The following is a 6,000-nucleotide window of genomic DNA, read 5'->3' as shown; positions in this document are numbered from 1 at the left end:
GACGTCTGCAGTGTTTTCTCTACGAGGTCTCATTCGAGGCTCAGCCGTCCTGTGCATTCAGTGTGGCAGGTTATCGTATTGCCGTTTTTAATGATAAGGGAGTCAAGGCTCTTAGTGATTACTGCACCTCCCAGGCGGACGCGGTCTTCTGACTCTGGGTCTGAGAAGGTACCACACAGCCTTTTAGTTCGAGGACTTGACCCCAGGGGCAGACGGACACAGGGCTGCTGGCTCTCAGTGCGGCACTTCCTCGCTCTGAGATCTGAGGGTCAGAGAAAATATAGGCTCGTTTTTCCGAGCTGAAGTCGGAGAAGTAATTTGTGATGTGTAAGTCCAGTCGAAGTGTCAGCTCTGGCTCCAGGTACGTGGTCACGGCTCACGTGACACCGTTTCAGATGGATGGTACCCAGAAGCCACATCTCTCAGCCTGGGCGCCCTGCTCCTACTGCTCTTCACCGTGGCTTCCTCCACGACGGCTTCATGCCAGAATACACGGGAATATACCAGAACTCTCCAGAAGCAGAGCACTGTTCCACTCACACCTGTTAACGTCTTTCTTTTGCTCTTGTGCCGTTGTAAGATTTCTGCAGACATTTTTAAGATTCTGATGTATTTTCCAGAATAAATACATAAGTGAAAGCCTGACTTGTCCTTATTACCTACTTACTTGTCCATATTACCTACTTTTCCAAAAACAGTTCCTTTTGGGTAATTCCTGATGTTCTCTTGTCTGCCTGGGGCAGTACCTTTAGGACGCCCCCCGATGTGGTCTGCCCTGGCTGAGTTCCACATGAAAGCACTTCTGCGCCAAATTCCTAGTGATCTGAAGCCTGGAGTCCGGAGCCATCCGGCCTTACCACACCCTGCTCTCTCCTCCTCCTCCCCTCCCCTCGGTGTCTTGAACAGGCGCTGTGTTCAGAGGGTATGGTAGCGGAAAAGGCAGACTAGTTCCTTACCTACTTGGAGCACATGTACTGTCAGTCTGACTTCTGGGTGTGTGTTTAAAGCATTTCTACCTAGTTGCTGGTCATTATCAGTGCCTCTGTGTTCTCATTATGGCATTGTGGTTATAGTTAGTTGGTTGGGGAAGGCTGTGCTGAAGCCATTTCGGGTACTTTTATGGAGAAAGTTCCAGGGTGAGTGGTTTCTGTATTAGCACCTCTTCTTTTTTTTTTTTTAATTTTTTTTAATGTTTATTTCCAGGAGAGAGAGAGAGACAGCGTGAGCAGGGGAGGGTCAGAGAGAGAGGGAGACACAGACTCTGAAACAGGCTCCAGGCTCTGAGCTGGCAGTCAGCACAGAGCCCGACGCGGGGCTCGAACCCACGAACCGCGAGATCATGACCTAAGCGAAAGTCGGACGCTTAACCGACTAAGCCACCCAGGTGCCCCGTATTAGCACCTCTTCTATGCACACCTGCTGTCAGCTACTGTTTAACAGTTTCCAGGGGTGCCTGGGGGGCTTTGAACCCTGCCTTGGGCTGTACTGGCAGCTCAGAGCCTGGAACTGCTTTGGATTCTGTGTGTCTCTCTCTGCCCCTCCACTCATGCTCTGTCTCTCTCTCTCAAAAATAAACATTAAAAATAATTTTGAAAAGAATTTTTAAAGTTTCCAAAAGCCAAATTTAGGGGTATATTATAGATTCAGGTAAGCATCTAAGCCCTTGATTGACCCCAGTGTTTGAACTGGTTCTATGCTTCTGTTGCTTTTTGGAAGTCTTCCATTACCTGACTCATGCGGGTTAGTCTGCTGGCCCCAAGGCCCAGGGTTGTATGGATACGAGTGGTTTGATGTTCGTCTTACTCTTTTGTGACTTTTCCTGTGACAGCTTTTCCTCTCCAGGCCACTTTGGCAGTAGACCTTCACCTTTAAGTAAGGTGAAACTTATTTTCTATCTCTGTTAGTGTTTGTGTCTCTATCAGTATCTTTTTCTCATCTCTATTAGTAACTCTTTGCAACTCTCCTGACTCTAGACATTCTATTTGCCGGCTGTGAAACAAGTGGGGGGTATTTGAATTTGATTTTGAAAAAGCAAACCCAGTCATATATTTGGGGTCTGCAGTGTTAGAGGGCCTGTTGGGTGGAATTCTGCAGCAGCACCAGGCACACGCAGAGCACCCGAATTGGGGGCCGGGATTTGTCAGCGTTTTGGAAGGTTCACTGTAGCTCTACCTTCTTTCAGCTTTTTTTTTTTTTTTCTTTTCTCTTTTTCTTTTTTTTGACCCTTTGCCAGTTGGACCAGAGGTCCCCATTCAGGCAAAATGGTGAGATTGTTGACTTTTGTTATATGAACGGTTCGGAGCAGAAGTGGTGAAGGCATGCTTACGTATAAAAAGAGAATAATCAGACTTTAAGTTTATTTTTTTCCAGTGTAGAAAATTTCAAGTACATTTTATTTTTTTAACGTAGACACAGCTCACATTCATTTTTTGCCTCTGAGTGTGAATGAGGCTATTGATTTTTAGTGTGAAGGAATATATTCAATGGCAACAAAAAACCAGTTATAAGACCATTACAGTGAGGGGAGATTTTCTGTTCATAATGAGTAATTAAGATATATTACCTTTTCCTTTAGAAAGGTATTTCCTGTACTATAGAATTGGCTGTAAGTGGACTGCTAATGCACTTGACGTCTTGTCATTAGGTGGCACCTTTATAGTTTGAATGTCGTTCCAATATTTTATACACATCAGTCCTGTCTCAGCTTTGTTAAGTAGAGTAAGCAGATGGGTATGTTTGTGTGGCGTTTTGTAGTTCAACAGATGTTTGTGGGTGTATTTTCTCATGTGAGCGTTGTGAACCTCTGAGTCTTAGAGAAAGAGCTAAGTGAGCTGAGGTCCTGCCAGCTGAGGGCTCACACTGCCCCCTTCAAGTGCACTGGCCTCTCGCTCTATGTATGTCCCGCTTTGATCCATCTGGGTGTGTTTCCAAAGGCTGCTCCATGGCCCCACAGTCTGTCACTGCAGCTTGTCTCTAAATTCACAGAGTTAGAAGGTCTCCAGCTTCCTTTTAGAGGGGCTTGGATGACTGCTTTTGCATGTAGAAATGATTAAAGTCTTAAATTATTCATGCAGCTTAAAAAATTAATTTTTTTTTTTTTTTGAGAGAGAGAATGAGAAGAGTGAGCAGGGGAGGGGCAGAGAGACACACACACACAGAATCAGAAGCAGGCTCCAGGCTCTGAGCTCTCAGCATAGAGCCTGACTCGGGGCTTGAACCCATGAACCATGTGGGAGCTGATATTGAATACCTAACTGACTGAGCCACCCAAGTGTCCCAAGATTTTTTTTTTTATTAAAAAATTTTTTTGGTAAAATTTACATCCAAGTTAGCTAGCATAGAGTGCAACAATGATTTCAGGAGTAGATTCCTTTATGCCCCTCACCCATTTAGCCCAGCCCCCTCCCACAACCCCTCCAGCAACCCTCTGTTCTCTGTATTTAAGAGTCTCTTATGTTTTGTCCCCCTCCCTGTTTTTGTATTATTTTTGCTTCCCTTCCCTATATTCATCTGTTTTGTATCTTAAATTCTTCATGTGAGGATATCGGTCTTCTCTAATTTCACTTAGCTTAATTCCCTCTAGTTCCATCCACAAAGTTGCAAATGGCAAGATTTCATTCTTTTTGATGGTCGAGTAATACTTTATCCATTCATCCATTGATGGACATTTGGGCTCTTTCCATACTTTGACTGTTGTCGATGGCGCTGCCGTAAACATTGGGGTGCGTGTGTCCCTTCGAAACAGCACACCTGCATCCCTTGGATAAACACCTAGTAGCACAGTTGCGGGGTTGTAGGGTAGTTCTATTTTTAATTTTTTCAGGAACCTCCACACTGTTTTCCAGAGTGACTGTACCGGTTTGCATTCCCACCAGCAGTGCAAGAGAGATCCTCTTTCTCTTCATTCTCTTCATCCTCGCCAACATCTGTCGTTGCCTGAGTTAATGTTAGCCATTCTGACTGGAGTAAGGTGGTATCTCATTGTGGTTTTACTTTGTATTTCCCTGATGATGAGTGATGTTGAGCATTTTTTCATGTGTTGGTTTGCCATCTGGGTGTCTTCTTTGGAAAAGTGTCTATTCATGTTTTTTGCCCATTTCTTCACTGGATTATTTGTGGGTTTTTTTGTGTGTTGAGTTTGATAAGTTCTTCATAGATTTTGGATACTAACCCTTTAACTGATAGGCCATTTGCAAATATTGTCTCCCATTCCGTCGGTTGCCTTTTAGTTTTGCTGCTGTTTCCTTCACTGTGCAGAAACTTTTTATTTTGATGAGGTCCCAATCTTTCATTTTTGCTCTTGTTTCCCTTGCCTCTGGAGACGTGTTGAGTAAGAAGTTGCTGTGGCCGAGGTCAAAGAGGTTTTTGCCTGCTTTCTCCTCTGGGATTTTGATGGCTTATCTTATATTTAGGTCTTTCATCCATTTTGAGTTTATTTTTGTGTATGGTGTAAGAAAGTGGTCCTGGTTCATTTTCCTGCATGACATGTCCAGTTTTCCCAGCACCATTTGCTGAAGAGACTGTCTTTATTCCATCGGAAATTCTTTCATTCTTTGCCAAAGATGTTTGTCCATTTTGGGGTTCTCTATTCTGTCCCACTGATTAGAGTGTTTTTGTGCCAGTACCATACCGCCTTGCTGATTACAGCTTTGTAATACGTCTTGAAGTCTGGGATTGCGATTCCTCCAGTTTCGGATTTCTTTTTCAGGATGGCTTTAGCTATTCGGGGTCTTTTCTGGTTCCATACAGATTTTAGGATTGTTTGTTCCAGCTCTGTGAAGAATGCTGGTTTATTCTGATAGGGATTGCCCAAGATTTTTCTTTTTTTAACTTCAAACTTTTTTTTAACTTTAAGCCTTCAAAGAATGAACTGAAATTTGGAAGGATCGTTTCTGAAGAAGCTAAAGGCCAAGGGGGATTAATGATAAAAACAAAAACAAACTGTGCTATAGTTATACTCCTCAGTGACTTGGTTTTAATTTGCTTTTTTAATGTTTTATTTATTTCTGAGAGAGAGACAGCGTGAGCAGGGGAGGGGCAGAGAGAGAGGGAGACACAGGATCTGCAGCAGGCTCCAGGCTCTGAGCTAGCTGTCCGCTCAGAGCCCGACGCAGGGCTCGAACCCGCGAACCGTGAGATCATGACCTGAGCCGAAGTCGGATGCTTAACCGACTGAGCCACCCAGACACCCCTGTGAGTTGGTTTTAGACATCTTCATGCTTAAGTGTTGAGTGAGCTTCTGGCATTTGACACTACAATTCACATGAGTATTTTTAGGACCTGTGGAAACTCATTTTATTCTTTCTTGACTATCTTCTGGAAAGGACAACTTTAATTCTGTCCTATCTCTTCCTGTCTTTTCTCTCTCCTTGTTCTTCCTTTTTAAATGTAACAGTAATCAAAATGCTGAACAGTAGTATAACTATTCTATTTTATGCCTTAAGGAGGTAGCTAGATCTTCTACGTGTTAACAGACACAGAAACGTGAAATCTTGGTTGAACAAGAAAATAATTTCCTGACAGAAGATGATTAACGTAAAGGTACCAATGTCAATACTTCTGAGACAGACTTCTAGGCACAGTTGGTGCTCTGATGCGTTGCTAAGGGAAGGCATCAAATTTCCTCCTCTGCAGATCCTCCAGATTGGATCTGATTCTCTTCTACTTGGGGGCTTTGCTCCTGTCTTCTGCATCAGTGCCAATACCGACATGCTCTGGGGGCGGAGAGGCACACATCATGGTCCCCTCCAGGAGTTTACAGTGACTGTTTCATTAGTCACTGTGTTCTGCTTCTGGGATTCTGAGAAGCTGGTATGTGCAGGGGATGACGGATGAGTTTATTTTTGTAAAGCTGTAGCCTGCACTTAAATATTTATGGTTAGTATGGGAACATCAGTGGCCTGGTCGAAGTCAAAGAAAAGATGCCCAATCTTAATTATCCATTCGTGGCAACTTCCTTTAGAATACACAGTTCATGACCAGGGCTTCCAGAAGTTATAA

This window comes from Crocuta crocuta, unplaced genomic scaffold (assembly GCF_008692635.1).
Source record: "Crocuta crocuta isolate KB4526 unplaced genomic scaffold, BGI_CrCroc_1.0 scaffold32, whole genome shotgun sequence".
Taxonomy (NCBI): domain Eukaryota; kingdom Metazoa; phylum Chordata; class Mammalia; order Carnivora; family Hyaenidae; genus Crocuta; species Crocuta crocuta.
The sequence above is the reverse complement of the archived record's forward strand: the minus strand, read 5'-3'. Positions refer to the sequence as shown.